The following is a 26,829-nucleotide window of genomic DNA, read 5'->3' on the forward strand; positions in this document are numbered from 1 at the left end:
CAGTTTTCCCATTAGTTCTGGAAATCCCTTTAAAAAAAAGAGAGAGATTCTTATTTATTTATCTGACAGAGAGAGAGAGAGAGAGACAGACAGACAGATAGGCAGAGAAGGGAACACAAGCAGTGGTAGTGGGAGAGAGAAAAGCAGGCTTCCCGCTGAGCGGAGAGCCAGATGCAAGGCTCGATCCAAGGACCCCGGGATCATGACCTGAGCCAAAGACAGACGCTTAACCACTGAGCCACCCAGGTGCCCCAGTGCTGAAAATTCTTGGTTTAGTTTTATGATCTAAAGGTATCAGGTATTTGTCATTACAATGCAACTGACAAGGAAATTCTGTGACACACACTTCAATACTTAGAATTATTAAGTGATAACATCATATGAGGATTTGGTAAAACCTTAGGAATTTTATATAATTTCTGGAAAAGCAATTGCATTCACCTATACAATATTACCTAAGAAGCTTTATTATCACTTATTTGACAATGCTCCCCTTGTAATTCGATCTATCAAATTAGCCTCATTAGTCAAAAAGACTTCACTTAGAAGTTGAATTTGGGAAGTCTGTCAGAAGTATCAGAAGGTTTTAAAGAACATGCTTAAACAGCATTACACATCGTTACAAAACTCAGCATTTAATGATTTAGCCAAGGTGGCAATAAGAGATTCTAAAGGCAAATGCAAAGGGTTTTTTCTAGGCAGACCAAAGACAAAAACCTTTGGTTTTAAAATTTAGACAAATAATCTAAGAAACTTATTTTTACAAAGAGAAGAACCAAATTCCAATTTTTTTTAAAGATTTTATTTATTTGACAGAGAGTGAGCACAAGGCAGATGCTTAACTGACTAAGCCACCCAGAAGCCCCCCAAATTCCAATCTTATACTGGGGTACTTTTGATAAAACTCATTCATTTCAAAATATATTTTTTAAAAATGTTTTCTAATTAAAAAAAAAATTGCAGTCCCTCCTCTTTCCTATCACCTCCCATATATACTTAGTAAGTGTGTGTGTGTGTGTGTGTGTGTGTGTGTGTGTACATATATATCTAAACCTAGTAAGACAAGGACACCAAGGCACTGCACAGACTGGGAGTTCTTGTTGTGGATACGGTGATGTCCCCACCAGAGCCTCCCGCAGGAAGGAAAGCTCTCGACTGCAGGGAATGCCGCCCAACAGTTCTCACCTCTCAGAGGCTCGTGGGGATTGCGCGGACTGAAGACAGCGGCCTCGCCAAAAGTGTGCTCTCTTCCCAGGTGGTCACATCCACTGACTGTTCAATGAGGGTATAAAAGTGCAGTCCTTTTGCCACAGCTCAGGATGGTTCTAAGGGCAATCCAACTTTGGAAAGTTAGGTATCAGCCGAGGCTTCTGCTGATGTCTCATCTGGCTCTCCGCACTCCCTTCTCTTCTCCGGGTGCTGACTACTCCCCAGCGAACTTTTTTTACAGACTAATCTCCACAATCTTAATCCCAACTGTGCATAAAATTCCTTTCCAAAGATTCCCTTCTCATAAACCTTCTACAACTTTCCTTTTTACATTCAGATATTCTCCCAGAATTTTCCTTTTTAAATAACGAGTCTCATTTTCCCTGCATACAGAATTGTCTCCACTAGTCTTATTTATTAGAATTCTTTCTAAGGCTTTATTTTTTTCCCCCTTTCTGACAAATTTTGCAACAAAAATAACATGAGCCTACCTCACTTCTGGTAAACACAGGCAGAACAAGAAGTTCTACATCTAATGCTGACAACTCTAAAAATATGCCTATTTTAATTAAACCAACAACCTCAAATGATCTTTAGTATTGAATATTTTCCCAGATCACATGGACCTGAAGAACACCTGGGTTAGTTCCTATTTTTGGATTTCAGAAAATCCAATTCTTATAAGTGTTTGCCTAAGAACCAACTAACTAGAGTTCTTTTACAAATTAATTTAAGAAAAAAAATTAATTTTAGCAATACCATCTGGAGGGATAGAAAATATCTCACATTTACAACATACATGGACACACAAATACACAAATAAGATACAAACAAAATCCTCACGAAAGGCCCAGTATCTCCCTTTTATAAAACAAACCTAGGGGTGCCTGGCTGGCTCGGTTGGGAGGACACGCTACTCTTCACCTCAGGGTTGTGAATTTGATCTCCATTAAGGTGTAGAGATTACTTTAAAAAATAATAATTAAAAAAGAACAAATCTAATTGGAAGACGGTATTATAATTTATGGACCTGTTTATCATTTTTCTCTGAAGTCTAATAAATATTGTAGCCAAACAGCGTTACAAAAAGAGGTGATTTTTTTTTTTCCTTTTCATGGATTCGTAACTAAATGTTGCCCAATTTTGGAAAATACAGCCCAAAGGCCTGCATGTGGGAATCATCTTGTCATTTTCCAGTTAGAACATGGCCAGTTTTGTCCAAAGATACCAAAAGCTGCAGCAACAAACCAACCCAATGAGGTCCATGGTACCTCTGTGAGCACTGGTTCCTCCCCTGAAAGTCATCTTCACCAACTGAACCAAATGGCTTCTAACCAGCCTTTCCTTCAGAGAAGAAGGCTAAGAGAACAATAACCCCTACATGGAGGTAATCCAATGGGAGAAAGAAATCTGAGAAGCCAGACCAAGGGAAAGGAAGAAACAGGCCAAAGGCTGGGCATGGCACATAAAACACTTCCCAAGAGACAGTCGTCCGAACCAAAAATGGTTTCCTCGCCACAAGAGTTAAGCACCAAAAGTTCATGGTACCCTGTCGAGCTGGGGCTCCAGGGACAGAGTCCCTAGGACAGAGATCCCAGGCAGCACCAGACTCCCATGACTGACTGGGGGTCAGCAAGCCACCGGCAAGGAGCTCCTGGTCGGTCACCGAATTTGTAACTGAGCCCAAGTTTGTAAAGCCTGACACACAGCAAACCCCGTCACTGAGACATCGACCGTTCAGCAAGAAGAGAGTTTATTTGAGAGGCAAACAGGAGGGGAGATGCAGAGAGAGTGAGCCTCAAATCTGCCTCCTCCTCCGAGGAGGAGGACAGTCAGGGATATCTAAAGGCCAGCAAACAAAAACAAGGTCTGGAGCTGTGCTTGCTGGTCTCATTACCCTTTGGGTTACCATTTTCACATGAAACACAGAAACTGTGGGTGGTCTGTATGAGACTTAAATTGTCATGTGTCCTGTTTTAAATGTACAGTACTCAATTTGCTTATTACAAGGATTCTAAATATCTTGATTTCTCTACTTATTTACATTCAAGAGAGTATCACAGGAATGCAAATACATGAGTGACATCATAGGTGTAAATTTAAACCTGAGTCAAATTTTTTTCTCAGTAAATCATTCATAATTTTGCATTTCAGTTCAGAACTGCTGTACAAATGCTTGCTTTCGACTCACTTGGATGAAGTATGCATTCGTCAGCGCAGACTAAGCAGCTACTGCAACGAACCTCTCCCAAAAGGACAGCGGCTTAAGAAACAATCCAGTTTATTTCTCTCTGAAAAACAATCCCAGATGGGGCGCCTGGGTGGCTCAGCTGGTTTAGCCACTGCCTTTGGCTTAGGTCATGATCCCAGGGTCCCCGGATCAAGTCTCGCATCGGGCTCCCTGTTCTGCAGGAAGCCTGCTTCTCCCTCTCACACTCCCCTGCTTGTTTCCCTCTCTTGCTGTCTCTCTCTCTTGTCAAATAAGTAAGTAAAATCTTTAAAAAAGAAAAAAAGAAAGAACTAAATATTTAGTGAGGACAGTGGTTATAAATTGCTACGGGAAGTGGTGGGGAGGAAGCAGGGGAACTCTGGGCAGCTGTCAGTGTGTTATTTCTTGGGTGCTGTTACATGGGTATGTTCACATCATGAAAATCTGTCAAGCTTTATACTTAACATTTGGGTACTTTCCTGGAGGTGTGTTTTATTTCAGACAAAACAATTTTTTTCAAGGATTTTATTTATTGACTGATTGATTGATTGACTTAGAGGGCATGAGCAAGGGGAGAGGCAGAGGGAGAAAAGAGAGACTCTCAAGAAGCCTCCACGCTGAGCTCGGAGACAAATGCGGGTCACATGACCCTGAGATCATCTCACCTGGATTCAAGAGTCAGACCGTTTATGGACTGAGCCACACAAGTGTCACCAAAATAATTTTTAATTCTTTAAAAAATATGTATTTCAGGGACAGCTTGGTGGCTCAGTCAGTTAGACGGCTGCCGAAGGCAGCCGTCGTGAGTCCAGGGTCCTGGGATCAAGTCCTGCATCCGTCTCCTTGCTCAGCAGAGAGCCTGCTTCTCCCTCCACCTGCCGCTCCCCCTGTTTATGCGCTCCCTGTGTCAAATAAATTTTTAAAAAATATATATTTCAGGGGTGTCCGGCTTGCTCAGTTGGTGGAGCATGCAACTTTTGATTTCGGGGTTTTGAGTTCAAGCCCCATGCTGGGTGCAGGTATTACTGAAAAAGTAAAATCTTACAAAATATATGTGTATATATATATTTTTTTCAACTTTCATTATATATATATTTTTTTCAGCTTTCAATTAGTAAAATCAGCAATACGTAGCTTCTATTAACAAACCTGTATTTGCCCATCTCCAAAAACAAACTTATTTTTTAACTTTTTGTTTTAAATAACTTAAGATATGGGCACCTGGGTGGCTCAATCAGTTGGGTATCCAACTCTTGGTTTTAGCTCAAGTCACAATCTCCGTGTCATGAGATCGAGCCCCAAGGCAGGCTCAGCTCTTAAGTGTAGAGCCTGTTTGGGATTCTCTCTCTCCTCTCCCCCTGCCCTTCCCCACACCTCACTGCCATTCACACACACACTCTCTCTGTAAAAAATAAAAATTTTTAAAATGTGAAAAAATAATTTAAAGTACAAGTTGTAAATACAGTTCAGTTTCTATACACTCTTCGCCCAATTCTCCCAATAACAGCTTATATAATACAGTCCATTTTCAAAACCGAGACACTGATACTCATATAACTACAGACCTAATTTCACTAGTTTTCATATGCACTTAAAAATACTGTAATAGAAAATCCACTTCTTAACCAGAAAGAAAAAAGGTATTATTGGTAATCAAAGGATCTTGCTTAACAAACTGTATGATTAAACATATCTGTGTACATTTCTATTACAAATAGAAGCAATTAGGGTTGATAATCTCCATACCAAGTTCTTTTAAAAGGCTTATAAACATCTTTAATTATAGGCTTTCTATGGTAATTTTTTCTGCATAAAGTGTGAAATTACAATTTTTGAATTTTTAAATAAAGTTAAGACACCTGTATCAAGAACAAACTGAAATATACAGTAATTGCTAATACAAATTTTTCTGTATTTTGTTTAAAGAAGATAATTATCTTCATTTCATATAGACATAATAGAGTAACAGAAGGCTTAAGATAAAAAGATATTTAAGTATACTAAATACTCCCATAAACAGAAATCTAAGACCCAGAGGATGTATATGATATGATTAATGTGGTATTTCAAGTGTGTGGCAAACCTCTAACTTGAATATCTAGGACTCTCTCTATGACACCAGCATATTTATATATGATAAAACCATAACACTGTGAGATAATTACTAATGTGAGTCATCTAAAGTATACTACCAAAATTTTTAAAAGGAAAACATACTGTCTCCGATTACTTACAGTTAATATTTAAAAGTCAGTAAGATTAGCAATAGATCAGTTAACAAAATGATTGCTTGACATAAAATAATAACAAATAGACACTAAAATAATTCTATTTCCAACAATAGGTTGCTATTACTGGAAAGGCCTGTAGTATATATTCTGTGTATAATCTATTTAACATATGATTTAAAAAAAATACTTTTACTCAAGAGAATATTTTTAAAAATTAATTAATTAGACAGATAGCGAGCGCGCGTGCACGCGCACACAAGCAGGGGGAACGACAGGCAGAGAGAGAAGCAGGCTCCCTGCTAGGCAAGGAACCCCACACCGGGCTCAATCCCAGCGTGACTTGAGCTGAAGGCAGCCACTTAACAGACTGAACTACCCAGACGCCCCAAGAGGGTGTTTTTTAAAAGGAAGTTTATATCTCAGTTCACTCTCTCATACATATACATACACACACACACACAAATAATCATAGGAAAAAATGCTATAAATTGCTTAGCAAGGTTTTAAAACTCAGCATTTCAATGCTCCAGGATTGGTATTTTGAAGGTCACTGAATGACAGCAAAATCAAAAGAAAAAAATACAGAAACAGTCAACCTGGATTATATAGATATATCATACTTTAAATAAACTTTGTGTGAAAAATCCATTTAATAAATGTACACAGTATCCCAACTTCATAAAGGATTTCATTTTTTAAAAGGACTTCTTTAAATAACAGTAGAAATTAGTTTTATATACATCCTGAATCACTGACATTTATACCACTAAATGACTTCATTAATCTTTACACCCATATTGGTAGCCAGATACCAATTTGGTTTCCCTCTGTTATTCAAAGCAAGCAGTACACACAACATGAGACTGTTCGCACACTGAAGAAACACCACTCTAGAAGTCAAAGACCTCAGAGATCTGGCTCTGCCACTCACTCGCTAGGAGTCGCTGGGCAAACCACTTAACCTCTTGAGGTCTTATTACCACTTGTAAAGTGGGAATATTAATACCTGTTCTATTTCACAGTAAATTAAGACAACCAAGTAAAATAACAAGTATTTTCTTTAAAGTGGTAAAAGCTTTAAACATTTTTTCTATTTAACTTACAATGCTAAATGCTATCTGAGTGCAAGTTATTAATGGTAATATAACCAGGATCTATTTTAAATCTCATTTCTGACATATATGCTGAATATAGCACTTTGTACACACTGAAGAACCAAGGATCAGAAACCTTGGTCTCTAATTCATCCCAGCACTGTCATGGTTTCCAATCCGCAAAACAGGGGGAAGAGCACTTGCATTCATCCATCCATCAACAGAACTACTGTATATAAAGCTGTTATGTAAAACAAGTATATTACCCTAAGGTATTAAATGTGGCACTAAGTATCTTTCACTTAACTTCCAAAAAGTCTATCTATCTAGGGGGCGGTGGGGGGGGAGGGGGCTTTGTTTTAATTCCTTCGAAAAAGTGCTATCGAGAAGATTCGAGAGCTCATTTAGCATTAGTGCGTCCAAGGCCAATTCTAGATTACAAAACACCCAGTGCACCAGTATTTGAGAGATAGGAAAGAATCATCACAACATAGCAGTTTCACGGATATTACAAAACTTTTCAAGGCATAAAATTATTTTTAGTAATGAGTTCTCAGCAGGAACAGCTAGCTACATCCTCGTACAGCTTCAAGTTCTGCTTTTTCATTCTCCCACTTGACCAGAGACCTCATCTACTCATGCTGTAGTTTCAGTCTGGAATGCCAGTGTAGCTCTTCCCAAGAAACCACCGCCATTCAAATAGTCTCTTAGTATTTCCACTGAGATTCATCCATATAAAGAGGTGGATGCGCACTGTAAGGGAACTTGGGTGTATGTAACCCAGGGGAGCCCCCGTTTCACTGACTTTAACAAGAGAGAATAAGAACATCTGAGCCTCGATGCAATGAACCAAATCAAGTATCAACACATCAAACCCATCTTTACCGTATGCTAAACTTTCATGTACAAACCTACATTTTTCTCCCTGTGTGTCGAAACAACGATCTCAAGTCTGCTCTTCAAGTTCTCGTTACAGGGAGCCTGGAATCATACCGCTGAAAACCCCTATGGTATTCCTGTGTCTGTTCTGTTCCTTATGAATACAAAGAACATCTGATCTGTCATTAGTAATGTAATGGCTTTTATCTATCACAAAATACTGAGATAGCCTTTTGAAACTACTAAAATGTTTACAATTTTAGGTTACCCTAGACTTCAACCTCTTTCACTCCGAAGGCTTACAAACCTATGTAACATGCAAAGAGGACTTCACAGTGTTAACTTTAGGACCTGACTTAGGCACACATGCCTAATTGACTCATCGCTACGGGCAGTTGCCTTTATTCTAAGAATAGTTACTGCCACTCTCAAATTTTCGTCAGTCCATTCATCTTGGCTTTTCCCTTTGTGTCACTGTTACACGTCCCTGATTTTGCACCAGCTTGTCTTTCGTAAGTGCTGCCAGTTAAAATGATCCTTTCCATGAGTACAGGGGGAAAAAAAAATCACAGAATGTCCAGGGCAATCTTTATGAAACATTTTTGAACAATTTTATAGCATTTATAATATTTTTTGATGATGGTGACAACACAAGCTATATCCTCTTCACCATGGAAGCTTTCTGTGTGATTCATTTTAAGTGTCCCTGTAGTTATTTTAAGCCACCCAGGTATTCTTAGTTGTTGAACAAAGTGAAGATTCAGCTCCTGTCATTTAACAAAATCTTACAAAAATCTAATTCCTAAGTCGAAGCCACTTAATTTTTAGTAGCAAACAACAATTTCATTAGCAATTATCAATCATCTTTATTATCAATTTTAACAACGTCCAACATGTAAGAAAACTATGAATTCTTCTGTAAACATAGTCTTCTTAGGGCACATTCCCTTTCTTACAGACCTACCTTCAGATACAGAGGTGAGACAGATTCCGTGATAAGCACATGGAAAAGAAATTAAGTATTAATGCCAGAAAAAACTAAGTTCTACAGGAAAGAAAAAATAAGTTTATTATAATAGCTATATAACATTTATAGTCATAAAAATATAACACTACTGTCCTAAACCAAAATTACAGGATAATTGTACTGAAAAAAGCGGGGGTACAGATCATGGGAGAAGGTACCGAAAGAAGAGGAGTCGTAAATCTTCATCTTTCATTGAACAGATAATGACTTAAACTGAAAATCAACAAGCACTAATGAACACACTGGAGACACGGCAGTGAATAACGGAATAATCGACCAATGAAACAAAAGGAGTTCCCGGTCTCTCTAGGCAGAAGAACATGAAAGAAGACCGCAAGGACTGATTTTTTTTTTCCTTTTCCCTAAAAACTTCACAGAACTATTTATTTTCATGTACAACAATGAGGGGAAAAAAACCAAAAACTAAAAATAGGCTTAAACAAACCATGCTGCAATTACTCAGTAGGGAAAAAGAAAAAAGAAAAAAAAAACAAAAACAAAAATAAGTGCCAGTGATTATAAATCTTAAGCTTTTGATAAACAAAATCACACTGTCACATGTGAAAGAAAATGAATTACTTACAGTTTCAAGATTTTCACAAGCATTAGTAGAGTTTTAATCACAATATGCAATCACTTTAATTTCAATTTGTGCTATTATTTTTGGTTACTTGCTTGGAAAATTTCAAGATGCAGGGAAAGACTACAAAACACGTTAGCACTTTTCAGGTCTTGTTACATACTTCCAAATTGGTTTCTAGGGAAATTAAGCTTGGTTATACTGCCACCAGCAGCATGATCATAGCATTCTCTTTAGTACTTGGTACTATTAATTTTGAAGTAGAAGCTTCTGCCCTATCTTTACTTCATCATTATTCCTGGTGTCTCAATACTCTTACTAACATACATGAGCTTTTGCATAACATGACTTGGTCATATTTTCTGCAGAAAACATCTTCAGTTCTGTGCTTTCTTTTTATTTTGATTACAGCAGTATTTTCCCTCTCATGTATGTAGTAGAGGTTTTCATACACATGCAATGAAACCTATGAAATTTTTTTTTTACAATTTTTTAAATAATTTTTTTAAAGATATTATTTATTTATTTGACAGAGGGAGACACAGTGAGAGAGAGAACACAAGCAAGGGGAGTGTGAGAGGAGGAAGCAGGCTTCCTGCGGAGCACGGAGCCTGATGCTATGCGGGGCTCAATCCCCAGGACTCTGGGATCAAGACCTGAGCCAAAGACAGATGCTTCACGGCTGAGCCACCCAGGTTCTCCTTTTGCAATTTCTTCTAAGGTTTCTAAATTTAAGAAGTTTTTTTCCTCCTGACATTTTCTTCTAAAAATAACAAAGAACAGGGGCACCTGGGTGGCTCAGTGGGTTAAAATAACAAAAAACCTAATTAAAATTAACATGACCCCTAAATTCACTTATTTTTTAGGGAAAAGAAAAACAACCATTTAACTAACAAATACTACATCCTTATCCGTTAAACTAAAAAAGTTTATATTTATCTTCAATAAATTTTTAGGTACTTGTAATTTAGGCAAAAATCTTCATAGGAAAAGCTGTAAATTGTAAATTAAATTATATATAACATAATATTTACAGTGAATTTAAAGAGCACTTTTTTCCTAAAATCTCTTTCAGTGATTTTATTTTAATATATGTACTTTCCTTACTTTTTTAATCAGTATAATTATTTTCTTGAAAATAAACTATTTACACTGGCTAAGTACATCAAATTTATTCACTCTATTTGAAAAAAACTAGAGTATTCCAATTTAAAACAAACCCTTAAAAAGTTTTGTTTTTAATGTGTTCCAAACATTAACAAATTATGAAGTCAGTTAAGTTCTACACTAAAAAAGTTCCACTGGAATGGAAAGCATGATCTCACTGCTTTATAATATATATTATACAGAATATATATAATACCTAACTTTTCTATATTTCATTATAGAATGCAATTTTATAACTGTATAAATTTATACAATTATACATCATATAATTTATAAATTATACATAATTGTATATAAAGTATATAATTATATACTGTACAAATATATAAACTTGTATAATTTATAATTGTAACAAACATCACAGTTATGTTTTTCTAATATGTTGTTTTACTGATCTGTTTTCTTATGTAATAACTAATCATATTATTCTTTGTATCTTAATAAGGCATATAAAAATCAATTCCACAGCCTCCTTCATCTAGAGGTTATGTTCCCCTATAACAAAACACAAAGTCTATTTCTTCTCATATAATCGAAATAGAGTAGTAATTCATCCTCAGCAGAGTACTGAGAAGTACTGCACCAAAACACTTGTTCAGGGGCCTGTAAACGCGTCATCTTACGTCACTTTAGGAGAGGTGTGAGGAGAGAAGAAAAAGGAAAGGGAACAGGAAGAGGGAGAAGGCATAAAAATCAGTGCGGAGCGTCTTCTGCTCTGAAGGGGGTACAAGGAAGACACTATCGCCTTTTCAATTAACTGTGAGAGATGCGACATAAGTAGAACAATTGACAGAATTAGGTGGAAACTGAAGGTCAAAGGCCAAGGGCTTCATATTCCCACTCCAAGCATAATAAAGACACCATCCCTTGTATGCAAGGAAAAAGGGAAGGGGTAGAAACAAGAAGCATCTATAATATATATATATATTTTAAAGATTTTATTCATTTATTTGACAGAGAGAGAGAGACAGAGATGACAAGTAGGCAGAGAGGCAGGCAGAGGCAGAGAGAGAAGCAGGCTCCCCACTGAGCAAGGAGCCCGATGCAGGGCTCGATCCCAGGACCCTGAGATCATGACCTGAGCCGAAGGCAGAGGCCTAACCCACTGAGCCACCCAGGCGCCCCGCATCTATACTATTAAGGTAAAAAACAAAACCAAACAAAACAAAACAAAACCCTGAGAACTCATACTATTACCCACAAATTTCTATTTGAGTGTTTTTCTACTGGTTTTTAACTCCTATAGATTCTAGGAAATTTTAACTATTTTAAATAACAGCCAACATGTGAAGTAACTATAAAACATTAAGAACTGGATCCAGGGATTGGCAGACTTAAAAAGCCAGTTATTATTTTAGGTTTTGCGGGCAGTGCAGACTCTAAGTCAACTATACAGTTCTGCCATCACGGCACAAAAGCAGTCATATATGATCCGTTAAGTGGATGAGGAAGCTGTTTTCCAATATTTAATTTACAAAAGCAGGCTGATTTGGTGGATGGGCCATAGCTTGCAGACCCTTTGAAATTTATACTTTTTTTTTTTTAATTACAAATTCAGCAGACAACTTTAAGGGAAACCACTATTTTAAAACTCAAAACTCACAAAATACATAAAGTGAGTTCAGAAAAAAGCTTACGGGTATGAGGGCATGGAAATGGTTTCTTTTTTTTAAGGCATTAAAATAACAGAACAGTGGGATGCATACCTTAGTAATTTTGTTACTACAACTGAAGACCATTTAGATTTCCTAATTTCCACATGAATGAAAATAAGTCTAAAAACTGAAGTGATCAATGACTGACAAGTCTCGAGATTATCATTACAGGATTAAAAATAACTTTCATACTTAAATTCATAGTAATTCTTATTTCTGGCCCTATGACACAATCTTACTATATTAGTAGGAGAAAGATACTTCCTACAACATTCTGATTCACTTTTCTAATCCCCAAAAACTTCTTTTCTGAATGGGATGGATGGTCCCCAAAAGTAAGGTACATATTATTAAGTGTAAACATGGCTGTTAGAAATGTTACTTCAAGAGCAAATGTTACCTCACGTCTCCCTCAATTTCAGCAGTAAAGTATCTACAATATAATGAGTAATTACAAAATATAATTACAAAATTAGGTAATTATAAAATCATCTACCACTAACTCTTACTTAAAACAATTTAAATACTACTTGAAAAAGATTTTAGATTTTATCCTTATGCTTTCAATCTGTAACCAATGCCACCAACCACTGCCCCATTCTTATAACATCTTTTAATATGAAAATCAAGTATTAAAAATCTATTAAATATCCAATCCCTATATCTAGCAATCAAAAAACCTTATCTTCTGATAACAGAAAATTAAATTTGACACTATTATGTGTCATGTCATAGATCAATTACTGTGTTGTTTTAACATGTCTGAACATTGGTCTCTTAAACAGTTGGAAGTAACTTCAATAATGCTACTGTTATTTAAACTTCACAATTTCAGTAGTAAAATCACCTTCATACCTACTAGAAACATTTTTGAATATTCTGATAGTAGCTTATTTTATTTTATTGAAAATACACTTGCTTATTTTGGAAAAAACTTAACAGTCATTGTATGACCAACTCACAGAATTGGAAACAGAAATTAACAAAAAAGAAAAAAGTAGCTCAGCATATTGGTAACTGGTCTAATTTGAAACCTTATTTATATGACTACAGGAAATCTTGTGGTTATTACAGTCCTTGAGACTCTTTATTCTTCAGAAATCATTCTAAGTCACAGATCGAAATAAATTTTAATTTTAAAAAATCATGTAATTTTAACATTCTCAAATTTTATTTTCAGTATAGTTGAGGCAATACAAAGCTACATGCAACTAAATTAAGACAGAAAACAAATCGCTATAATACCATATGCCTAGATTAAGTGACTAAAATTGCTGTTATTCATATACAAAGTTAAACTCAAAAACACACCTTTAACATAAACCTTTCCTCCTATTTTGGAAAATCCCACACACACTCTTGCAGGGAAACCTGGCATTTTACTGTCCTACCTCCACCCAAAACTCACTCCATACTTGAAAAACTAGGGGCTAAAAGCAACCAATATCAACCAATTCAAAATGACTACGTCCATCTTACTAGTGACACTAACCCCAAAGTAGTCTAGATTATCATCTAGCACTAAGGAATCAAATTCTAATTTAAATAGATCTTGTTTTAGGAAAAGAGGAAGGTGAAGGAGAAGCTATCACTAGGGGGCAGCATTGAGCTGTTGGGACAGCCGGGGCATTCTAACACGTAAACTTTAAATCAAGGTGAGTATATTTTTAATGAAAATTGCATTATAATGAAAGACAACTTTATAGGGTTATAAAATGTTGTAAAGGAAAAAGGATAGCTTTCTGTTTTGATTGGCTACACTTCTCTTTTCTACTATGTAATTTTTCTTGCATCTTGAGTATCAGTTTAAAATGCATTAGTAATGTTTAAGATTGATTTAGAGGGAACGAGGGGAGGGTAAACGGAGAGGGAGAGAATGTCAAGCAGAATCTGTGTTAAGCTTAGGGCCCTATGTGGGGCTCTATCTCATCACCCAAGATCTGAGACAATACCAGAGTCAGACACAACAAACGAGCCACCCAGGCACCCTAATAATGTCCTTTTGATAAAAGCAAAACCCATGACATTTCCATTGAGGTAAGCACTTTAGAGACAAGGACTGATTTTTTTTTTTTTAAGATTTATTTATTTATTTGACAGAGAAAGACAGCGAGAGAGGGAGCACAAGCAGGGGGAGTGGGAGAGGGGGAGAAGCAGTCTCCCCGCTGAACAGGAAGCCCCATGCGGGGCTCAATCCCAGGACCCTGGGATCAGGACCTGAGCTGAAAGGCAGAGGCTTAACCCACCGAGCCACCCAGGCACCCCAAGGACTGTATTTTTATCCAAAGTATTCCCTTGGGTTAATGCTAAATTTAAGTTCTGTTACAGTCTATTAACATTTTAAACTTGATCTAAAAGGTTCACAAGCAAGCTTTGTCCGTTCATTGAGTATCATGAGCACTGTGTGACCAGAAGTTGTAGAGTATGCCGTGCCTCAAGGGTTTAGTAGGACAGTGAAAATCTGATGTACATAAGGAATTTTAAGTTAGAAAATATGAGAAGCAGAAGAGAATTCTATAATTATATTTAAGTAACAGAACAATAACAACAGGATAACTATCTCTGGCAAAGGCCCAGTAGAAACCATTTAACCTCAATCAAGTTACCAGAGTTAAAGAAGGTTGTCCTCCAACCATTGAAGAAAAACTGAAACATTTGTATGTTGAAAACGTAAAACGAACTAAGTTTTTCTGCAGCCCTTTGTTTCATTATGTCATTTATAAACATCACAGTAAACCCTTGGCATAGGTTTTTTAGCACAAGTTCATAGATAAAAGATTAAGATAAGCTTGCTTACCAAACTAGTTAACAATGGGTTGTAGTTTTAAACGGGGTGCTAAGTCTCACTCGAAAGCCCTAAATTCTTTCCAGTACTGGGCAATAACTTGAGGATAGAGAGGTTGGAGAGAACTGAGTAACAAGGTAAATTCTCTTTAATTATAAAGTAAATATAATTTCCCTTGCTATAACACTGTATCCTACATTCTCCACAAAGTAGTGAAAAACCAAAACGAAAACCCACCCCTACAGTAGTACTTGCATACCATACTCGAGGCCTCCTAAAAGTACTTAAAAAATCGCGGCTCAAAAAAGGGAGTATCTGTTGGCCTTTAAGTTGCAGAATATAAACTGGTCATGAGAAGAATACAGCTTATCGCACAACGTATTAGTGGTATCAACTCATAAGGAGGGTCTTCCCTGACCACTTATTTTTAAGCAGCATCATTAGTCATTCTTACACAGGGATTCTTAACCAGGAAGTCTGTGTATAAAATTCAGGCTTGTGAATTTAGATTAAAAAAAAATACTTTCTCATCTTAATCTCTGAGAACTGTTTTTTCAGTTATGAATGTAGACAAAACCACAGGAATATGTAGTACCAGATACTTTCATCAGAAGAAATCATACAAATTACATCCTTTGAAGATCATTCGGTCCTCAGTTTGAAATCAGGCATTGGACCTGAAACTACGCTTGATATTTAATGCTCTACTAAAGCATGGATTCCTTCATCTTATTTAATATTTTGATTATTTCAGTGTAATTGGTTAGTTGTAATCCTATATATTCCACATTTTAAAATCATCAGTCTCATCACCCAAGTTCCCCCCCCCCAAAAAAATCCCTCCAGTACATGATTATTTTCTTCATACCACTTGTCCCTGATGCTCTCTCTCCCTCCCTCCCTACCAGAGTATTCAGCGAGTATAGGGTCGTGGGTTGTCTGGTATGGACCCCCGAAGTGTTGACCAAGTGACTGACTCATCAAGGTACTCAAAATGTGCAGAACAGGAAGTCCTTTAAAAAAAAAAAAAGTAGACAAAAGTCTTGACTGAAGGTTTTCCGCCGATTACAATTAACTACATTCCCAGTTTCCATCTTTCCCAGCGTATAACTTGTTCTTCATTACGTAAGCCTGTCACATGCTCGTTTTCCCCATCGAGAACGACTTTCAAAATAAAACTGGAACACCGAGTGGTGTACACATTCAAGAAAAAACAAAAGCAAAAGCAAAAACAACAGTATAACCTACTTTTGAAAAAACTCTGTGCTTTAATGTTCCTCTTCCCTACTCGCAAGGGACCCACGCGAGCGACCCTTCCCGGGAGGCCGCGGAGGCTGCTCCCTCTCCCCGCCCGCGCCCGACTCCCGGACGGCCCGACGGACGGGCTCGCACGTGAACACGCCTCACACGAGCCTCGGGGAGACCGTCCCGGCGCCCGCGCCCTCACAGCCCCTTCTCGCGGGGGCACTCGAGGACCCCGCGGCGGAAGCGAGCCGAGCGGACCCGCGGGCGCGGAGGGCCGCGGCGGCTCCCCCGCTCCTTCCCCAGCCGGGACCCCCGCGCCCCCCGCCGCAGGGCGCTCAGGAACAAAGCCCGGGGCGCCGCGCCCCCTCCGGGCCCACCCGGCCTCCCCCGCCGCCTCGGCCGCAGCCCCGCCCTCCGCCCTCCGCTCCGGGGACCCCAGCCCGCCCAAGCGTGAACTCCCCCGCGTCCCGCCTCGGCTCTTCGGGCGGTGGAGCGTCCACGAGGCCTCCGGGCCTCCCGCGACAGGAGCACAGGCGCCACCGTCCGTTAGCCTCCCGGTGCCGAACAGCGGCTCCGAGGCTCCATCCCGGGGGCCCCTCGCCCGACCCCACGAGAGACCGGCGGGAAGGACCGGCAGGAAAAGTCGGGGCGTTCGTCGCCGCCGCCGCCAAGTCCTGCCGAGGCCTGGCTGCGGATCCTCCCACCCTCCGGCCGCAGGGTCCCCGCCTCCTCCGGCGACGCCACCCTCGGCCCCCAGGCCGCCCGCGCGCAGCCCCCCAACCGCCGCCGCCCGCCCAGCGGTCACTCCCCCACGGCCCGCGCGGGTCCCCAGCCTCGACAGGAGGCCGGGTGGAGCGCGAGGCCCCGCACGCGGAAGGAAGGCCGCCCCGCCGCCAAGCCGCGGCGGCCCGGAGCGCACACGAGCGGCCGCGGCGCCCCACGCGCAGCCCACCGCGCGCTCCGCTCCGGCTCGCCGCCGCCGCCGCCGCCGCCGCGGACTGCAGCGCCCGGATCCCCGAGGGACCCAGCCCGGACGCCCCGGTTCTCGCCTCCCTTTCCACCCCCCCGCCGTCCCGGGACTCGCAGCCTCCGCCGCGCACGGGGCCGGTTCTGGGGGAGGGAATGTAAACAAATCGGGGTTTTATAGTTACCTCACACTCGAGTGCCGTGTGCATCTCCTCTCCGCTCGGTACCAAACCCCGGCTGCACCAAATCGTGTATTCACCAAAGCCGGCTGCGCTAAGTGCGTCGCGGAGGCCCGCGCGTCAGACACCACGCTACGCTACCGGCGTATAAGGCCCACTCAGGTCCCCGCGCAGCCGCACCCCGTCCGCCTATGGGTGCTACGCTCTGGGCGTACACGCGCCACCCAGCCATTCACTCCGTACAACGCAACTTGCGGAGGGGAACTGCGCCGCGCTCGGATTCCACCGCGACAGACCGAGCCGGGGAAATGCGAGTCTACGTAAACTGCGGAACTCCGTGGCTCCGCGGTAGTTTTGTTCCAAGAAAGGACGCTGCGGGGGAGTTGGGGCGGCTTCTGACGCATGCGTGGAGCGCCCTTCGCCGCTCGCCTTGGCTCCGGGTGTCGCCGGTCGGTTGCCGCAGCCCCGGGGAGGCGGAGGAGGACCGGGAGCCGGGGGAGGCTGGGAGCCGGGGGCGCGAACGCTTCAGCCGGAAGGTCTCCGACGGGGAAGCCGAGACGTTCATCCGTACAGACGTCGAGCATCTACACTAACTTAGCCCCGTCCCTTTGTTAAAATAACGTCTCGGTCTCAGGGCGAAAAGGAGCTCATATTCAGGGCCAAGTACAAGGTCTTCGCGTGGTTCTCGGCCCACCCCACAGTTCATCCCCAAGCGCACTCCCGTGGGCCTTCCCAGGCCCAAAGAAAAAGTTGAGTTCGGAGAGCGGTCGCTCGCTCCTGATCGTTCTTGAGACTCTGGCGACCGGCCAAGGTCTTCCACCGCCTCCGACTACCCAATTCACCGATTATTTCCTAACACCCAAGGGCAAAAACTCCCGATGCAGCCCGGCGAGGCCGCGGACTCCTGCTACCTCGTGCTCGTTCCTGCTCCCACTCCTCGGCTCCCACCATCCCGGCCATCTGAAGGGTCTCCTCCCCTTTTCTCAAGCAATTCATAACCCGCACTTTTCTTCCAGGTGGCTCCGGACACCCTCCCCGGGCCGCATGCCTCCGCTTCCCGCAGTGAGGCTCCTCTGTGTCAGGCCTGGCGTGCCTGTTCCTACATCCGGCCGGAATCCAGTGAGTTCTGGGGGTGCCTTACTGAGGTCTAGCCGCGCGCACCAAACCATGATCAATAGTAACAGCGAGCGTTCCTGTGGGTCAGATGCTCCCTAAGTGCTTTACATACATATTAATAACACAGCGAAATAGATATTATTATCCCACCCCAGGAAACTGAGGCACAGGAAGGGAAGTAATTTGCTTACGATCACAAAACCAACAAGGAGGAGAACTGAGATCCAAGCCGGGTTAGTGTGGCTTCATACCCTGCTGTTCAGCGTATTTATCTTTGGGAATCAAGATTCCTTGTTTTGTAGTTCTACAAAGAACATCTTTGGGGTGCTTAGTAAATACGGTCTGTCAAGGTACTAAGCTTCCCATACCCCTTCTTTCTTGTCTGGGAAAGTCGATCCATTGACCCCCCCCCCCCACTACTGCCAGTTTCCACATCTGTTATTAGGCAGACAGAACTCCTAAGGTACACGGGAGAGATCAAGTCTGGTCCTCACTTCAGGTCCCACCATAATCACTAACTGTGGGAGACCATGACCATGGTCCTCAGATTTATGGACATATTAAGGGAATTGGTCTAAATTTATTCTAAAGTGCTTAGATCTCCTAAAAGCAAAACTAAAGTCCTTAGATTTCATAAAATTAACATAATGCATCTAGATACAAAGCATTGAAAGGTTCCAAATGACCCTTATATTTTAAGGCTCGTAATTATTTTACTGACCACATTATCATCAGTATCTTTACCATATATGTAGTATCTTTCTCCTAAATATCAGTAAGATACAGTACTTGCATCCCATGTATCTTACGGTACCCACAATGCTTTTTCATTTTATAAGGGTTATTTAATGGTCAGCTGGTTCACGCAAGTGCAGCTGAACTGATTCATCACATACTCAAATCCTTCCAGACAAGCTGGTCAACAGCTGCAGTTTTAAGTCAATTCCTCAAGCCTCCACCCCTGCACCAGCCCTTTCTCTCAGGATTCTCCAGACCTCCCACATTTCAGGAACGATGGGGTTAATGCCTGGCTAAGGGGGAGGGGGGCAGGGAACTACCTACAGGACCTGCTTGTTATCAAAGACTTTCATTCTAATTGGTTGGTGCCCTTGCTTTACCAACTGTTACATACTTTAAATATCATCCTTGCATAAAACTATAGGGCAAATCTACTTGAAAATAGACCATGTCTCCACCCACTTCTTTACATTTACCCAAACATTCATATGTGATCAAGTATATGCACTCTGATTAGGGCAAGACTAAGAGTAAAAATACTACATATGGTAAATGAGCTGCAAACTAGTATATTACTTTTCCTACTGGGAAAAGGAATCTCAGCAAATGACTTGAAGGCTTACTCAAAATCACCTGCTGAGTTAAACAAATGGAGAGTGCTGCAAAAGTACCACTGTAATGTACGGTTTATTTTTGCCCATTTTATACATAAGGAATGTGTCAGTAAGGAACTTCTAATATATTAGAAACATAAAACTTTTTTAAAAACATTTTATTTATTTAAGAAAGAGAACGAGAGAGAGAGAGAGAGAGAGAGAGAGAGAGCGCGCGCACATATGTGTGAGAGAGAAAGGTGGGGGGGTCAGAGAGAATCCCAAGCCGGCTCCATACACAGCAATGAGCCTGCTCATGAACCTGAGATCATGAACTGAGCCAAAATCAAGAGTGGAGGAACACTAAAGCAACTGAGCCACCCAGGCATCCAGCATCATAGAACTTTCTAGAAGGGTTACTCATTTTTTTTCTATCCATCCCATTTCATTCATAAAGACGCTCACCTGAACTATGAAAACAGTATAGATGATATGCAAAAGCTTGGGGGGAAAGAGAGAGTACTAAATTATTTGTAAATGGTTTACTTTTCATTTGTTTTACTCATTCACACTGCTTCAGTTTTATTTCATGTATCTAAAATATTAAGCATGACCAATCTACCTTTCTGAGTCATGATATAATAAACCCAATGGCCTAAGGCACCTGGGTGGCTCAGTCGGTTAAGCATCTGCCTTTGGCTCAGGTCATGATCCCAGGGTCCTGGAATAGAGTCCCCCATCAAGCTCCTTGCTCAGTGAGAAGCCTGCTTCTCCCTCTCCCTCTGCTGCTCCCCCTGCTTGTGCTCGCTCTTGCTCTCTCTCTGTCAAATAAATTTTGCTCTTCAGAGGATTAGAAAAGAACCAGCTGCAATAAATACAGAAAATAAGAACCACACTTCCTACCTCAATCTTTAGTTGTGACTAAAGGAAGTCTGTGTCATAATCTTGGTTTCCCTCTAGTAGAGGAGAAATTGTCACCATCCACAACAAAGTTAAGAACTTTTAATTAAATTTCTAAAGAACATTACTGATTTAAAGACATTAGACCTTTCAAACAATTGTTCTTTCCATGAATTAAAATGAGTAATAACTAAAGATAAAGAAAACTCTTTATATTCATATTCGGTTTAAACTCTGATATTTAGGGGCGCCTGGGTGGCTCAGTCGGTTAAGCGTCTGTCTTCAGTTCAGGTCATGATCCTGGGAGGCACGGGATGGAGCCCCGTGTCAGGCTCCCTGCTCACTGGGGAGCCTGCTTCTCCTGCTACCTCTGCCCCCAGCTCCCTCTGCCCCCACCCTTGTTGTCCTTCCTTACTCTCTCTCTCTCTCTCAAATAAGATCTTTAAAAAAATAAAAAACAAATAAATGAACTGATTTTTACTTGGCCAAAAAGTTTGGTTCAGACAAAGTCATGCCTAGAGAAAAGAGAGAACAAGGAAGACTAGATTATATGGATAGACAGCCCTGAGGTTGGGGGGGGGGGGGGGAGTGGGTACAAAGTATCAGGAAAAGGTGTTAATGAATTGAAAAAAGAATATATAGGGGCGCCTGGGTGGCTCAGTGGGTTAAAGCCTCTGCCTTCGGCTCGGGTCATGATCCCAGGGTCCTGGGATCGAGCCCCGCATCGGGCTCTCTGCTCATCAGGGAGCCTGCTTCCCCCTCTCTCTCTCTGCTTGCCTCTCTGCCTACTTGTGATCTCTCTCTCTCTCTCTGCCAAATAAATAAATAAATAAAAACTAAAAAAAAAAAAAAAAAAAAAGAATATATAAACCTCGGCCTCAAAATTAACAACTGTCTACTCACTTTTGGAGACTATGTGTTTCAGCCTGGACACTGAGGTCCCCCACTCCAGATCTGAAGCCAGAGAAATATAAAAGGCACGCCCCATTTCTAATTCTTTAAGCCGTGTAGCACTGTGTGACATCTAACACGTCAAGCCCACGGTCACGATGGGAAATGGATCTGTGGGGCAGTCTTTTCCCGATCCCTTGAGAAATTATGGCTCTGCCATCTCATCGAAGTACCCGCCATTCCTAAGATTAAGATCGACTGAGAGTTTGCGCGGAAGCTCTCGTTAGAGCAGCGCCGCTGCGCTGGTAGCCCTTTCTGATGAGGACTCATGTGACTGGTAAGACCATCCTCGTCCCCAGAGCCCACCACTCTGGGGAGGGTACACAAAGGCAGGGAGAGAGCAACCCATCCCACCCTGGTGAGACACAAATTTGACTGCTGTGCCTGTCGGGTGAAACCATTCTGAGTTGGTAGGCTTTAGCAATAAAATGAGTTTCAGGCTCTCTGCACACACGAAAATAGATTGGAGAAATGAAACAATTCAAACAACAGTTCAAACTACTCCCCACCTCCAGTAGGAAAGTGAACTTTTGTGTCATTTGCCTAGATGATGCTAACACGGCTCTAGGCAGATCCCTCAGTTTTGGTTCACCGCAGCACAAACCAAAGAACTTCTAACATGAGACAGGAAGGAGGACAACAACGAGAGGCTTAAAGTTTCTGATTTACTATGCAAGTCCCTTCGAAAATGGGAGGGAGCCTAGCCTAGAAGTCGTGGTATCCCCTAGAAGAAAGAGTGAAAGGAAGCAGCTCACAGCTAGAACCCTGGCGACAGGCAGATCACATGTGTGCCCACGTGATGGTACCAGGAAGAGGTCTTGCCCCAGACCTAGTCTGTTGCGCTCAGCAGTCCCCTGCAAGTCCACATTTAGAACTTTATTCCTGGGACTTGAAACCGAAGGGACTTTGACCCTAAGGGATGTTACTACTATTGTATTTCTTATTTATACTGCTGCAAGAATATTTTTTCATGCCTTTTCCGAAGAAGAGGGAGTTTTAAGAAGGGAGGAAACATGACCGCCTAGTTTCCTAAGGGTAGTGTGGTACAAAGGGACAAAAGGAAAACAAGACAAACTGCCAACTTCTCAATCTTGCTTCTAGCCAGCCTTGTTCACTACAGAATCCGAAGATGAAGAAAACCAGTAGGTCTGATAAGCAGTCACCTGAACCAAACATGGGGGCCTAGATGCCAACAGGCAGCAATTTTGGATATTTTAGAACTTCGAAAGCACAGGGAAAGAAAACAAACAAACAAAAAAAAACCCCAACAACTTTCCAAACCTTAACTCCTAGTCCAAAGGAATTAAAAAAGCCACATAAGTAATCCACATGAACATTGCAATTTTGAAGAGATTTATGGATGAACTAGCAATAAGTTACCATGTGAATACTGTTTTAAAAGATTTTATTTATTTATTTGAGTGACAGTGTGCGCTCATACACGAGCAGGGAAGGGGCAAAGCGAGAAGCTGGGGGAGAGCGGAGAGGGAGAAGCAGACTCCCCGCTGACCACAGGGGTCCAATCCTCTCCATCCCAGGACCCTGAGATCATGACCTAAAGCCAAAGTCAGACGTTTAACTGACTGAGCCCCCCAGGTGCCCCTCCATGTAAGTATTTTTTAAAGCGGTTCAATTGCTTTACTGGTTAAAATTAATAAACTCATTTTTAAAATTCATTTAAAATGTCATCACATGAGAGCATATTTCAGATCCTGCCTGGAGATTCCAAGATAATTAATGAGACCCGTTTTACAACTGACATTTATGAAAACAAATACATCTTTTAAAAATCAAGATACACTGGGTTTCACTTAACAAACATTGCTTACCTTTATTTATTAAAAATTTGACAGCAAGAATGCAGCAAAATCCTAAACATCAGGGGAGGCAATAAATGAATTGTCAAAACAAGAGTAGCTTTTAGGCATTTCCACATTTTTCTTGCACTGTTGCTAAGTAAAGCCCAAATTATATGTTATTTTTACTAGAATAAGCCATTTTTGCATTCTTCATAGAATCCCATAAACCACCTCTTTGTACCATTTCACATCTTCGGAGAGGTTCTAGATGCTCCCCAGTGTTTTCTGAGGAGTAATTCTGGCTGTGGTCAATAACTAAGAACCCACTATGCTTAGCTTGCTTTCTCACAGATGAGCTCACCTACAGCCGGTACTTTCATCAACTCAGCTTTCATTCCAATTACAGTGACAGTTCCTTTCCCTAGGCAATTAGGTTTCACAGTCTTTCTTCCCACCCTAAACACAGGAAGATGTAGAGTTTGAAATGTGTCAATTAGTTTAAATGAGTTAAATATGATATTTTACTCCCGTATAGCCCTGCGAGGTAAGTGTCATTATGCCCATTTCACAGATGAAGAAAACTGAGGTGGTTACATAGCACGTGGCAGACCCAGGACCCCAGTGCAAACAGTCTGGCTCTGGAGGCTGTGCTCGTAATCCCCGCGTTACTGTCCCTCTCCTATCAAGGCTCTCCCAATTGCTGTGAGGATATCTGTATTAGTTTCTCTGCAAAGGTTGGTAATTAAAAAAAAAAAAAAAAAAAAAATCCGTAGAACCATAAACTGTGGCTTTTCGGTCTGTGAACGCTGCAGGTCAATGGAAATTTTAAATGGAACAAAGAATAGCACAGAAACATTTCAAGGTACTTATAATGTGAACATTTGTTCTTTCTTGCTTTATCTTTCAGCTTGACTAGCTTGAATCAATTCCAAGGGAGATGTTTATTCCACAGTCTCTTAAATTAGAAAGTTAATTAGCCAACCCGGTTATACATTTAGTTGAAAGCTTTCCCCTCTTTATGGTTATTTGATATAGTTGTTCAAGTATTTATTTATACCAGTAAAGTTGTATTAAAAATTAAGCAGAATCAAGTGCATGTTAACAAATTTGATCAGTCATGTAAAAGTGGGCTATTAACGTGCTCATCACTAAAGACTCAGTCAGGTGCAGGCAAATATATCCCAGCAAATTTAAAGTGAAATCCACTTAGGGGATTAACCGTTCGCTCCATTCCAGTCCTTAGATATGGCTCTATCCTCTGCGAGTCTCCTCGGAAAAACAGACCAGTGTTAATTAAGGGTTGGAAACATCTTCAAGCAAGAGTCGGTGTCCCTTTTATGCTGGGAAGCTGCTCCTGTTCACTAGCTAGGAGATGAGGGTGAGTAGAACAGGATTCTTGCCTTTCCGTAGCTTACAGTCCGGTCAAGGAGATCATGAAGGAGGCAACCTCGGTACAGTACGGAAAGTGCTATACCGGAGACAGGTAGGTTGCTGTGGCAACCACAGCAAAAACGCCTTCAAAAAGGAAGTGACATCCCAGGTCTCACTGGAGGATGAGTAGGACGGAGCCTAGTCGAGGGCAGAGGGCAGAGCAACGCGGGCAGAGGGACGAGATGAGTAGAAGCCTGGTTCTCTATTGGGGAACCAAAACCCGGGGTGCTGATGTGTGTTTCTGACACGCGGGATTAGAAGAGTGAGTAAGCTGGGTTCTGTGTACCACTCAGAAGAGTCTGAACGCGACCCTGAAGGCAGTAAGAGTTCCTGAAGGACTTTAAGCCGGCGTCGTGATCACAGTCGAGAAGGAAGGAGGTAATACCATTAGCTGGGTAGGCAGAGTCATGCCTCCCACCAGCCACTGCAAATGATGTCCACGTTCTCATCTCTCAAACCCGTGAACGTTAGTATACATGCAAAGGAAAGCAGAGATTGGGGACAGAGTTAGGTGGCTAGTTAGCAGACCTTCAGATGGGGGGATGATCCCAAATTAGCTGGGCAGGCTCGATGTGATCACGAAGGTGGGCAGAGACAGGCAAGTCAGAGGGTGCTGTGACTATGGAAACACGCAGCGATGCTTATGTTGCTCAAGAAAGAAAGGCACAAGCGAAGGAGCGTGGGTGGCCTCTACAGGCTGGAAACCACAGGGAAATGGCTTCCTCCCGAAGGAGTGTGGCCCGGCCAGACCCCCGTCGGACCTCTGGCCTCTAGAACTCTATAAAATAATATATGTGTATTGTTCTAAGCCACCAACGCCGAGGTAATTGTGACAGCAGAAATAGAAAATGAATACGTTAGGAAGCTGTTATAGCAATAATCCACGTGTGAGGTAATCATGGATTTTAAAAAAAAATGCTGATTTGGCAAGCATCAAGGAGATAGAATCCAACTGGGAAGCCCGGCTCTCTTAACTTACTAGCTGTGGCCTTGAAAGGCCCTTCTTAAACCTTATTGTTCTGCTTCGTTCAGTACCTAAAAACTGAGTGTTATATGCAGGGCTTTGTTTGTTTCAATTTCTACTTTTATTAAAGCAATACATTAACATTAGCTCTAAATTTCAAATAGAAATTTCATGCTAGAATACAAATGAGTCATGAGAACATTATGCTAAGAGAAGTAAGTCAGACACAAAAACAAGTATTTGATGATTCTTCTGATATGAGACACCTAGAACAGCACACTGAGACAGAAAGTACTAGAACCGAGGTTACCACGTGGGTAGGGGGGAGAGGGTGATGAAGAGAATGGGGAATTAATGTTTAGTGGGTACAGTTTCAATTTGGGATGATGAAAAAATTCTGGAAAAGGGTAATGATGGCTGCACAACACTGTGAACTTACTTAATGCAACTGAACTGCACACTTAAAAATGGCTAAAATGGTAAATTTTGTGTATACCACAAGAACAAATATGATGATTTAAATCCATTTGATTTTATTGTATAATATCTTAGATACTGTATAATATCTTAATATTGTATAATTTCTTGCTAGCAAGAAAGAAGTGTAACTTTTTAATGGACTTTGCTTCGTCTACTAATACTAATAAAATACTAATAAAACCTGTTTGCTTAATTGTCAGACCTTCAAAAAATGGCTAAAATGATATACTCTGTTACGTATATTTAACCACAATTTTTAAAAAATTAGAATAGAAACAACAGTGTATTACCAACTCCAGGATCTACTTCCCAGAACAGAACCTTCCATTACCTTAGCTTTGCTCCGGGGAATTATGTCCGTATTTTAAAATGATATGCTTATCCTGCTATCTCATCAATTTTAGGTGTCTGCTGTTGACTTTCAATAAGGAGACCGTGATTTAACTCTCTTAAATACACACACTCATAATCTGGGAGATCAGGGAATCTGCTCCTTACACGGATTTTCAAATGCCCTCTTGTTTCCAGACATATCGTTCCCTTCCTTTTTCACAGGGGCTCAGTGGTTACAGTGCAAGTGTTTCTGGGGTGCTGGAGCCCCAACAGGCTTCCTTCTTCCTGCTAGTCCCAT

The 26,829-nt window shown here is 41.3% G+C and overlaps 1 protein-coding gene across 2 annotated transcripts in view; it reads right to left on the reverse strand.

Annotated features, from left to right (window-relative positions):
• The window catches only part of SLC39A10 (solute carrier family 39 member 10), a 112,573-nt gene that overhangs the window by 49,606 nt on the left and 36,138 nt on the right, over positions 1 to 26,829 (reverse strand). The window contains exon 2 of one of the 2 annotated variants that reach the window (XM_080799841.1): positions 1,186 to 1,325. The exons of the other annotated variant lie outside the window; for it this stretch is intronic. The gene's annotated coding sequence lies outside the window, so the exon portion shown is untranslated. The remainder of the gene's footprint in view (positions 1 to 1,185; positions 1,326 to 26,829) is intronic. 2 annotated transcript variants of the gene reach the window in all.

This window comes from Martes martes (genome assembly GCF_963455335.1).
Source record: "Martes martes genome assembly, chromosome: 3".
Classification (NCBI taxonomy): Eukaryota; Metazoa; Chordata; class Mammalia; order Carnivora; family Mustelidae; genus Martes; species Martes martes.